Raw genomic sequence first — 13279 nt, forward strand, 5'->3', positions numbered from 1 at the left:
TAGAAGCTTTTTCTTTAAAAATAAATAATACACGTTACAGTGTTAAATTCAAATGGATTCAAGGGTAATGAGTCTCTCTCTCTCTCTCATGCCTGTGCATGATCACTAGCTACCATCCCCAGAGGCAGCCACTGTTTGCTGTTTTCTGCCTGGCTTTTCAGAGAAACTTTATAAGTAAAATTAGACATATATGTATTTATATTATTGCATATACACTTTTCTTGCATAAATGGGAGCATACTTATACACTCTGTCCTGAAGCATGACTTAAATTTTAAAATTTTATTTGTGTGAAATGTATACACAATTTCTGAAGTTAAATGGTTCTAGAAAAGTTATATTGTGAGAATTTGGTAAAGTTGCAGGATATAAAATTAATACACAGAAATCTCTTGCATTCCTATACACTAACAATGAAAGATCAGAAAGAGAAATTAAGGAAACAATCCCATTTACCACTGCAACAAAAAGAATAAAATACCTAGGAATAAACCTACCTAAGGAGGGAAAAGACCTGTACTCAGAAAACTATAAGATACTGATGAAAGAAATCAAAGATAACACAAACAGATGGAGAGATATACCATGTTCTTGGATCAGAAGAATCAATATTGTGAAAATGACTATACTACCCAAAGCAATCTACAGATTCAATGCAATCCCTATCAAATTAAAAATGGCATTTTCCACAGAATTAGAACAAAAAATTTTACAATTTGTATGGAAACACAAAAGACCCTGAATAGCCAAAGCAATCTTGAGAAAGAAAAACGGAGCTGGAGGAATCAGGCTACCAGACTTCAGACTATACTACAAAGCTACAGTAATCAAGAGAGTATGGTACTGGAACAAAAACAGAAATATAGATCAATGGAAAAGGATAGAAAGCCCAGATATAAACCCACACACCTATGGTTACCTAATCTATGACAAAGGAGGCAAGGATATACAATGGAGAAAAGACAGCTTCTTCAGTAAGTGGTGCTGGGGAAACTGGACAGCTACATGTAAAAGAATGAAATTAGAACACTCCCTAACACCATACACAAAAATAAACTCAAAACAGATCAAAGACCTAAATGTAAGGCCAGACACTATAAAACTATTAGAGGAGAACATAGGCAGAACACCCTTTGACATAAATCACAGTAAGATCTTTTTTGACTCACCTCCTAGAGTAATGAAAATAAAAACAAAAATAAACAAGTGGGATCTAATTAAACTTAAAAGTTTTGTGCAGCAAAGGAAGTCATAAACAAAACAAGAAGGCAACCCTCAGAATGCGAGAAAATATTTCAAATGAAGCAACCGACAAAGGATTAATCTCAAAAATATACAAGCAGCTCATGCAGCTCAATATCAAAAAAACAAACAACCCAATCCAAAAATGTGCAGAAGACCTGAATAGACATTTCTCCAAAGAAGACATACTGGTTGCCAACAAACACACGAAAGAATGCTCAACATCACTAATCATTAGAGAAATGCAAATCAAAACTACAATGAGGTATCACCTCACACCGGTCAGAATGGCCATCATCAAAAAATCTACAAACAGGGCCTCCCTGGTGGCGCAGTGGTTGAGAGTCCGCCTGCCGATGCAGGGGATACGGGTTCGTGCCCCGGTCCGGGAGGATCCCATATGCCGCGGAGCAGCTGGGCCCGTGAGCCATGGCCGCTGAGCCTGCGCATCCGGGGCCTGTGCTCCGCAACGGGAGAGGCCACAACAGTGAGAGGCCCACGTACCGCAAAAAAAAAAAAAAAAAATCTACAAACAGTAAATGCTGGAAAGGGTGTGGAGAAAAGGGAACCCTCCTACACTGTTGATGGGAATATAAATTGGTACAGCCACTATGCAGAACAGTATGGATGTTCTTTTAAAAACTAACACAGAGCTACCATATGACCCAACAATCCCACTCCTAGGCATATATCCAGAGAAAACCATAATTCGAAAGGATGCATGTGCCCTGATGTTCACTGCAGCACTCTTTACAATAGCCAGGACATGGAAGCAACCTAAATGTCCATCAACAGAGGAACGGATAAAGAAGATGTGTTACATAGATACAATGGAATATTACTCAGCCATAAAAAGGAACGAAATAGTGCCATTTGCACAGACATGGATGGACCTAGAGATTGTCATACACAGTGAAGTAAGTCAGAGAGAGAAAAGCAAATATAATATTGCTTATATGTGGAATCTAGAAAAATGATACAGAGGAACTTATTGGCAAAACAGAAATAGAGTCACAGATGTAGAGAATAAACTTATGGTTACCAAGCGGGGGGAAGAGGGGGTGGGATGAATTGGGAGATTGGGATTGACATATATACACTACCACGTTAAAAATAGATAACTAATGAGAACCTACTGTGTAGCACAGGGAACTCTTCTCCATGATCTGTGGTGACCTAAACGGGAAGGGAATCTCAAAAAGAGTGGGTATAACTGATTCACTTTGCTGTACAGCAGAAACTAACACAACATTGTAAAGCAACTATACTCCAATAAAAATTAATTAAAAAATATTTTTAAGAAGGTATACTGTGAAAAACACTTTTCTCTTGAACCCACTCTCCCACCCTTCTCATTCTCATTCTCACTGTTGCACATTAATGAGGGCAACCCCTTTAATTTTTAGCATTTTCTTTTGGTGTTTACCTTCACATCTGTAAGTAATCTACTGCTACTTCTTAATTTTTCAGTTTGAGCCTTATCCATTTGCTTCTACGGAAGATAACAATAGCTTTTTTCCTCTCCCTCTCTCTGTGCATTTGTTTTACCAACTCTTCTACATTTTCATTTTGGGTAGTTTCATCTGACGGTTCACTTCCACAGTTTTCATCTGTATGTATTACACAGTTAAACCCATCTATTGAGTTCCTAATTTCAATTGTATTTTTTAGGTCTTCAATTCCCATTTGTTCTCTTTTATACTTTCTAGATCTCTACCAAAATTTTAAATCTTGCCTTTTATTTCCTTCAGTATATTAAGCGTATTGTAGTTTTATATTAATTTGTCTCCTGTATGCCTGGTAATTTTTAAATTAACTGTTTGACGTTGTATATGAAAACTGTAGAGATACTTTGAGGCTTAAAACAATGTTGTCTTCCTCTGGTGAGACTATATATTTGCTTCTAGGAAAGATGTTGGGGAAAACTAGCAATCCCGGAACTCCTTTATATAGGCAGAGATTAAAATGATTTAAAATGATGGTCTGTACTAGCTTACTTTTGTTCCCAGAATGTAGCTTTTCCTAGAACTAACCAAAAGTTTGGGAGTCTTACTAAGTCCATTCTTCTCCAATTTTTCTCTCTCTAGCCTGACCTGACTCCAATGTTTATCTTCTTAGACCAGTGAGCTTTCTGAAAGCTCCTTTCAGTTTTTCAGCCTCTTCTGGTACCATATAGGAAAAGCAGTCACAAACGCTGGACGTATATTTCTCAATTTCCTTTTTCTTTTGGGTTGTCATTGGCTTTGCTTGCTCCGTCATTCCCTTAAACTTATGATTTTTCGTATCTTGCCCAGCTTTTCTCCCTGTTCTTAGAGGGAAGTAGTTCAGAATGATATATTGAATTGAAAGGGCTTGGTCTGAGCTTGGTATGCTGAGAGTTCCGGTTGGTCAAGCAATTGCCCTACCTCTTAATTTCCCATTTGTGGGGGAAAAAAAGTCAGAATTTTAAGGCCAGCAGACTTTGATTGTATGAGGGAGGCGGGTATCTGTAATTTACACAGCTCTTAAGTATTATGTAGCAACAATTTAAAAAAATTTTTATTTTATATTGGAGCATAGTTGATTAACAATGTTGTGTTAGTTTCAGGTGTACAGCAAAGTGATTCAGTTATACATTTACATGTATCTATTCTTTTTTCAACAATCTTTTAAGGCTACAAGGAGGTATCTTTGAACAAGGACAATAATGTTCTTTCTGAAAGTTACTGCCTTCTCAAGACAGATTAAAAATTTTTTTAATTAAAAAATTTACAAAATTTTTAAAAATAAATTTTTAAGATAAAAAAATTTAAAAGTGAAAAGTGTCATGTCAAACACAAGTCATGATGATAGTTAAATAAAAAGAAATAGGACTGCTCTGAGCACATAGGCATGATTTTCACAGTGCCAGGAAGCATTTGTACAAATACATGAATAAATAAGCCCCAAGGACCTAAAGAATTAGAAAGCTAATGAGCCTGAAATTTCTAAAGTAAGTTATTTGCTAATAAACTTTTTTTCTTTGATGTGGAAGAACACATATGGATTCATCAATAAAAATGTTTTATATTTTATAAGATGGCTTCACTGTCAAAAATTATAGAAACAAGTGAAGAGTAAGGAAAAAGGCAGCATTAGAGTTCCCATTTGACAGAGCATTGTACTATATGGATCAGTTAAATTTGAAACCTTGGGGCCTCTCTGAGTGTGCCTTATTTCTTTTTCTTTCTTACTTAAGAAAAATATAAAAGATCTTAAGATACAGTGTCCTAAAAATTTAAGTCTTTCCATAAGCCATTTCACCTAGATCTTCTTGTCTGTCAACATTAATAATCAAAGTTACCATCTATTGAATGCTGAATGCTTAATTTTTACCAGGTACTTTCTACATAGATTATCATGTTTAATCTTCTAGATGCCATTATTAGTTCCATTTAAAGAGAAGGAACCAAAGGCTCTGAAAGATTAAATAATGTGCCCAGAATTAGTGCATGCACAGTTAAGGCTTGATTCCAGATCTGTTTGAATACAGTACCTATACTGTCGATAGTACAGAATACTACTTCAGCACTGACACACTTAACCACTCTTTGTTGAGTGACTACCATATGTAAGATAACTGTGTATGACACAGATAATGTTGTCCTCCCCTCCCAGACACACCCCAGTTTAATGTCCTAACATCTCAGAGGAGGATTTTTTCCTTCCAAAGCATGAAACAATGCTGCATACAACTTCATCGCAACTGACATTTAAAAAAATACCCCAAGTGTCATCCTATGGAGAGCTCTACTATGTTATATATGCCTCTCCAGTCTCTTTCCTTTTACTTGAGACAGGGAAGGTGAAATGGGACTAAGGAAGAATATGATCTGCTCCCTGATCAACATCATATAATACTGACGTATGTGTGTTGGGGATTTCATACCATTAATAAACTTTTACACCATGCATCTCTTCTTGTCTTTTCTCATTATATAGAAGTGTTTATTTCATTTTGTACTAGCTTATTATTGAAGATGACTGTCTAATGTCAGTGCACAAACAGGCAGAATAAATTCTTTAGTTGATAATGACAATGATAGGCATCCCCTAAAAGTGACATGAGTTGGTGTCTTAGTCAATGTGGGCTGCTATAACAGAATACTATACTGGGTGGTTTATTAACAACAGAAATTCATTTCTCACAGTTCTGGTGGATGGTAGTCTGAGATCAGAGTGTCAACACGATCAGGTTCTGGCGTGAGCGGGCTCTCTTCTGGGTTGCAGACAACCATTTTTCTCATTGTATGAGGGTACTGATCTCATTCATGAGGACTCTACTTTCATGACTTAATTACCTCCCAAAGGTCTCATCTCCTAATACCATCACTTGGGGGGTTAGGATTTCAATATATGAATTTGGGGGGCAGGGCACAAACATTTAGTCCATTGCAGTTGGGTTGATGATGATGATGGTAATGGGGAAGAAGTTATAGATTTTTATGGAGGAAGGAAATTAGAACTTGAAAAAAAAAGCACATTTGATCCATATGAAGGAAGTTTTGTCTTAATCTCCCTCTGTGGTGACAAGTATTAACTGTATGCCTGAATAATAATTAATTAACATAAACAATTTGCTAAAGCTAATTAAGAGCTGGAATAGGCAGAATGAAGATGGAAAGGCTTGCAAAGCATGCAGGAAACCAAGACATTTTTCTGTTATTTTCTGGCTAGCTCTTTAGTGACAAGGAAATCAAATCTCCTTTCATTTTGGCTCTAGCTTATACTGGAACTAATCATATTCAATCAGTAGAGCTGTCGCTCTAAATTCAGGGAAGGTGCTGACCCATCATGTTACATAACATTCAATCAATAGCTTTCCTTCTCTCAGGGCGGTTTATAATCAATATGACCTATTGGAATCTGTCTTTTGAGTTTCACATTTAGCTATGCCAAAGTAAAAGAGGTCTCAAGTGAGGGTGGGGGTGAGAGGCTTACAGCTCTCTGTCAAGTACAAACCTTTGCTTCTGGAAGTCTCTTGATATCACTGCCACTGGTATCCTCTTGTCACTGAATGAGTTCACTTGGTATGGCTTAGGAAAAGCACAGTCTCTTCTGGAATGGCTATGACTTTTATGTGGTGAAAGAAAAGATGCCCACCATGATAAACTAGAATGTTATTCTCTTCTTATTTCCTTATTACTGTGAATTTATTTTATAGATTTTTCACAATTAAGGCTAAGACATAAGAACTCTTCTTTCTCATGCCAGCTGAAGATACATTTCATCATCCTTTTGTCAGTGCTCACCGATAATACATAAAGCACTATAAAAAGTAGTTAAGAGGACTGACAATAGATCAATGAGTTTAAGCTTTAAAACATGTCTTTTACTCTAACACACAGAAAAAAAGAGATAGTGTTTTGAAAAATGAAAAGCCAGGCATAGTTTTTTCCATATCTTGGCAACTGTAAACAATGCTGCTGTGAACACCAGGGTGTGTGTATTTTTTTGAATTCGTGTTTATGTTTTTTTCAGAGATATACCCAGGAGTGGAATAGCTGGGTCACATGGTAGTTCTATTTTTAGTTTTTAAAAAAAAAACTTCCATTCTGTTTTCCACAGTGGCTGCACCAGTTTACGGTCTCACCAACAGTGTACAAGGGTTCCCTTTTCTCCAATCCTTGCCAGCATTTGTTATTTGGGACTTTCTGATGATAACAATTCTGACAGGTGTGAGGTGATAACTCTTTGTGGTTTAGATTTGCATTTTCCTGATGATTAGCAACGTTGAGCATCTTTTCATGTGCCTGTCGGCCATCTGCATTTCCTCTTTGGAAAAACGTCTGTTCAGTTCTTCAGCCCATTTTTCAATTGTGCTTTTTTTTGATGTTGAGTTGTATGAGCTGTTTATATATGTTGGATATTAATCTCTTATCAATCCTACCATTTGCAAATATTTTCTCCCATTCAGTAGGTTGTCTTTTTGATTTGATGCTGGTTTCCAGGCATAGTTGTACTCAAAACCAAGGTAAACATCATATGGGCCAGAAGTGGAAGAGAAACAATAACCTTCTAGTAAAGGAAGCTCAAGGGAGAAAAACGGAAACCAAAAAGATCTTCCAGGAGGTAAAGGATAAGGGTCAAGGTCACAAGCTAAGAGAGCTTCCTTGTATTTGAAAGAAGGCTAAACAAAGCTGTGATGTTCCTGAGGCTACAGTCTACACACAGGCTTGTGCTAGTGGTGGTGGACATTGTGGTGGTGAAATAGAGACTGTCATGTAGACAGGCTCCAGGCCAAGCCACTGCCCAGTGTGATGACTGAATCTACATCCCCATGGAAAAAAGGCTCAACACTTGCTTCTGAACTAGTGATTTGCTCAGGGTGAAGACAAATGGAAAAAATGCTAGACAGGGAGATAAGAGCACTGAGAATGACAGAGAAAATACCCCACACCTGATTAATTTATCATTTAAAATTCCAAATGCAACCTCAAACAATTGGTTAATGAATTCATTCTTGAGCATCAATAGACCTAAATGAAATTGATTAGAAAATGTGCCGAGACCCTTGTAGAGGTGCAGGATAGGATAATATATATAAAACAAGGATTATGAAACAAAAACATGGAGATATGAATCGAGAATTGTAGATATGAATAACCAATTATAAATCTTGGAATTGAAAAGTACAGTCACTGAAATTAAATTTAAAAAGTAAGGGTTCCCAGGTGGTGCAGTGGTTAAGAACCCAGCTGCCAATGCAGGGGACATGGGTTCAAGACCTGTTCTGGGAAGATCCCACATGTTACGGCGCAACTAAGTCCGTGCACCACAACTATTGAGCCTGCACTCTAGAGCCCGCGAACCACAACTACTGAGCCCACGTGCTGCAGCTACTGAAGCCCGCACGTCCTAGAGCCCGTGATCTGCAACAAGAGAAGCCACCACAATGAGAAGCCCGCGCACCGCAATGAAGAGTAGCCCCCGCTCGCCACAACTAGAGAAAGCCCGCATGCAGCAACGAAGACCCAACGCAGCCTAAGTAAATAAATGTATTTTAAAGAACTATATTAAAAAATGTAAGTAGATAAGATAAACTTGATTTGACAAAAGCAAAAACAGAATTTGGAAACTGGAACATACCACTGAGGAGGCACCACAGAGAGATGAAGAGATGAAAGATATGGATGGAAATAAAAATAAGCTTGTAGAATTGCACAGAAACATTTGTGTGTGTGTGTGTGTGTGTGTGCGCGCACGCATGCATATTTGTGTATTTTTTTCCTTAGAGTAGAAAATAGAAGGACTGGTAGAGAAGAAACATTTGAAGAGATGATGGCAAAAACTTTCCAGTATTTAAGGGTCAAATCTTCAGATACAGTAAAGAGAAATTTAAGAAAATAAAAAATGAAAACACAATCTTAAAAGCAACTAGTGAGAAAGACAAATTACCAATAAAGGAATAATAATCAGACTAACACAGAATTTTATCAGCAACAATTGATGCCAGAGATCAATGTACAAAGGAAAAAAAACCTTGTCAAATAGATTCTTATACTCAGCTAAACTAGCATGCAAGACTGAAGGTGAAATCAAGATATAGTCAAATATACATAAACTATGAAACCTCTAGCATAGAACTTAAAGGGATATAATTCAGCCAGAAGAAATACAAACCAAGAAGGAAGCAGAGAGATACAAGAAATAAAAGAAGAATAAAGAGAAATTCACGAACTATTTTGATAACTAGTGAGTAGTTACTGAATGACAAAATTTAGCAACTTCATGGAAAGAAGAGAAGATCCAAAATTCTACACAATAATTACAAATGACAGATGTGAAGAAAGGTTAAGAGATAATAAATGTGTGATAGGCTCCTTGTCTTATTCTTGAGGAGGACCAAGATACTGATTTCTTTCATTACTGTTAGAAAAAGATAACATCTATTTGTTAGGGTTAACAACAAATTAAATAAATAAATAAAATCTATAGCCTCCAAACAAGTATGGGAAAAATGTACATAAGATAGCAGTGGTTGGAGGGGGGCTTGGAGAAAATTTATCAATCCAGTACAAAGCAGAAAAGGAGAAAACTAAAGAAGAAAGCAGTATAGTGTATAGGAAAGACATGGTAGAAGTAAGTCCATATATTTCAATAATCATAATAAATTTTAAAAGGTTAGTCTTGGTATGGTTGGTTGAATAATAGCCCTCCAAAGATGTCCATATCCTAATCCCTGATACCTGTGAATATGTTGTTCTACATGTCAAAAGGGACTTTCAGATATGATTAAGGATCTTGAGATGAAGAGATTATCTTGGATTATTGGTGTGGTCCCAATGTAACCACAAAGTTCCTTATAAGAAAGAGGCAAGAGGGTCACAGTCAGAGAAGAAGTAAGAATGGAAACAGAGGTCAGAGAGCAAAGATGTTATGCTGCTGCTGGCTTTGAAGGTGTAGGAAGGAGCCATGAGCCAAGGTACACAGGTGGCCTCCAAAACTGGCAAAGGCAAGGTGGTAGATTCTCCTCCAGAGTCTCAAAAAGGCACACAGCCTTACAGACACATTTTAGACTACCGACCTTCAGAATTGTAAGATAACAAATTTGTTACAGCAGCAATAGAAAACTAATATACTCATCAATTAAAAGACAGACTCTATCATTAGCTTTTAAAAAATTGTCATGTGGTGTTTTAAGAGAGTCTAAACAAATCAGCACACAAAACAAACCAATACATACCAAAAAATCCTGAAAATTAGGGAATGAAAAAGATATACCATGCAAATGCTAACTAAAAGAAAGCTGATGTAGCATTATCTCTATCACGCAAAATAGAATATAAGTCAAAAAGCATAAATAGGGGCTAAAATGGACAACTTACTATGAAAAAAGGAATAATATATTGTGATATATGTCATGAATTTATATGCACCTACCAACACAGCTTTTAAATATATGGAGTGAAAGTTGACATAATTACAAGGAGAAATGGAAAAGTGGGAGATTTTGATAAAATTATATCAGAAACTGTTATATCATACAAATAATTAAGGCAGTAAAGTATTTGAACAATACATAAGCTTGATTTAATACAAACATGTGTCAGGAATTCAAAGCAGAGACCCTTGTCACTTGAAGGAGACAGGCATATAAATAAGTAAATATGAAAAGGGGGGTCCCTACTTACACAAGAAAATAACCCAATGGCTTAGGATCAGAAGGAGATGTGAAAGCCTGATGACTCCCTTGATGCCACATCACTGTGCATTTCTACGGCAAATGACCAAAAAAATGTTTAAAAAGAACTGCTTGAATGAGACATCAGAATTACTGCTTCCTGGATCCTGGAAACTCTATAAAGACCTAACTGCAAGGGGCTCTCTTGCAGATCACAGAGGCAAAGGACACTGTGAAGATGTTTTAGTGCCAGCTGAATCCCAAGGTGTCACTGACACCTGTATGCAAGTTCTCAAGTTAACCGTACACCTGAGGTTGAATTAGAGCCAAGAGTAAATGAAAAAGAATTCCAAATGCTTCCAAACAAGTGCTGAGCAGTGCACTTGCTCCACCTAGCAAGGGGCACCCATGCAAAGAAGGCATCTATCTTCCAGCCCAGGGCTGAGGTCCCAGGGGCCAGGGACCATATCCTCGTCCTCATTTCTGCTGTCATCCGGACAGAGCGACTCTATCTTCCCGAAGGAGCGCCGTGTGCACAAGCAGAGCCCACACACTCTTGCCAAAAGGGTCTTTCTATGCTTTGCTCTCACATTCTGATATTTTTTACCCCACGCAAACCAGAGGTGACTTACTCTATTGTTTGGAGTCCTTCACCTTAATCCAAGTAAGTTGGCCCATTCAAAACCTCAAGGGGAGGCCGATATTTCAAACATTCCAAAGCAAAGCATGACAGAAGGCTGGCAGTGGGTGCCGCATCTGGGGAGGGTGGGCTTTTTGACTGGCAGTCAAAAGAGGGGAGAGAATGACCCCTCCTTTTAGGGCACCCAGCAGAAAAGAGAAGAACTTCCAGACCTGGATTTGCAGTGATGACATAAGAAATGAAGACTGTGCCCTTGGCCCTACTTATTTCTGACTGAGCAAGAAATTAAATGCAATAATTATCTGACCACGACTTAAGGGGGTACTGAGCGCTGGGGTCAGGGAACAAACAACTATTAACTGAAACTCTTTCCTAATGTTTAGTGATTTCTGTAAGGATGAATTTGTAGATTCAGTATGGTTTATCAAGTTGAAATTTAATAAATGGTATTTCAATTTCTTTCTCCACTGTAGTTAATTTCTAAGTTAGTGTAATTTAATTTCTATGATATTAACACACATAGTATTTACTAGGAAATCCATCAAAAATCCCAGCCAAAATATGAAAGGAGTTTAATTTTCACCTATGAGAAATACAGTTGAAATTACTTTTATGCTATAAAGGTAATCAACTCAATAAACGCCAGTTTTCCAAGAGGAGACTGTGCGAAGAACATCACACTTTTGTCGCCTTGGAACTGGGGCTTGCTGTTTTAAGATGATATTAAACAATCAAAAGATGGAATCATGAAAACCTTTATGGAAAAGAAAAAGTCCCATTTTAACAACCAGATGGGTCATTCAATATGTATACTATATTAGTAAAAAACAACAGATCCTTCATGTGCTTTTGTTTCTTAAAATGTACCAAAAGTTGCCACAAATTGTGAAATCTGGAGATATCTGAAAATGAAAGGGGAGGCAGTGAGGAAGGGAATCCTTGCTGTATTTGTATGTAAGCATTCTTGTGGTTTCTGCCCATCTCCTTCCTGTGTAATCCACTGCAACGCTCTCATGCCCCCCTCATCATCTCAGACAGGTTAGCTGACTCCTCCTACCCACTGTGAACTCTGCACATACAAAACTGGACCGGAAGCCACATTTCCTAGGCAATACCCCATGCTTCCACCAAACACACCAACTGCGACTCAATGGATAAAGACTAGAGAAGGTGTCCTTTTCTGTAGGATTTTTCTTTAAACATTATTCATTATACAAGATCAACAAGGCACTAGATCAAGAGTGGGCTTGTGTCTGAATCGCATGTTCAAAAGAGCAGTGACTGTATCGGAAATCACTATCTTTACAAGGAGTAATGACAAATGATAATAATAATGATAATGATAAATGGCTCCTAGTTGGGACCAATGACTCTGAGGAGCCATTACAAGTCCATAGAAAATTATGATCCTATTCCCTCTGATATTTTATAAAGTTAACAATAATTGATTTTTTAGAAATATCTGACAGGGGCTTCCCTGGTGGCACAGTGGTTGAGAATCTGCCTGCCAATGCAGGCGACACGGGTTCGAGCCCTGGTCTGGGAAGATCCCACATGCCGCGGAGCAACTAGGCCCATGAGCCACAACTACTGAGCCTGCGCGTCTGGAGCTTGTGCTCCGCAACAAGAGAGGCCGCAACAGTGAGAGGCCCGCGCACCGCGATGAAGAGTGGCCCCCGCTCGCCGCAACTAGAGAAAGCCCTCGCACAGAAACGAAGACCCAACACAGCCAAAAGCAAATAAATAAATAAAATTAAAAAAAAAAAAAGAAATATCTGACAAATGCTGAAACCAAATGTTAGCACTCATTCAAATGTCAATTAATTTGGAAATAGGAGAAAGGCTATACTATTTTAAATTTTATATTTAAATTTAGAAAACTTCTAATATCAAGAATAGTTTCAATTACTGGATTAGAAATTCCTAAATTCTGCAAAAAATTGGTATCTCTGTTTAAAAAATTAGCTTATAGAAGACTAGCGGATCTAAGTGTCATTATAAAATACACAGAAATAAGATAGACTCAATTCTAGAACCAATTTGTATATTTTTTTCTATCTATCTTTGTTTTGCTGTGTTCTTTAATTTCTACTTTTGGCAACTACCATCTTGTTGTATTTCCTACATTCTTATAAACTACATTAAAATACTGCCAGAAGGAAGAGAGAATAAAAATAGAATAAGCACACTAACAAATCTGTAGCCAAATGGCTTAAAATTAAATACAAGGAAGCATTTTCAGTTATAGAGACATT

General features: G+C 37.4%; 1 protein-coding gene across 1 annotated transcript in view; it reads right to left on the reverse strand.

Moving 5' to 3' along the window:
* The window catches only part of HYDIN (HYDIN axonemal central pair apparatus protein), a 448650-nt gene that overhangs the window by 205639 nt on the left and 229732 nt on the right, over window positions 1-13279 (reverse strand). The window lies entirely within an intron of this gene.

The sequence above is a fragment of the Mesoplodon bidens genome (genome assembly GCF_964165515.1).
Source record: "Mesoplodon bidens genome assembly, chromosome: 18".
Taxonomy (NCBI): domain Eukaryota; kingdom Metazoa; phylum Chordata; class Mammalia; order Artiodactyla; family Ziphiidae; genus Mesoplodon; species Mesoplodon bidens.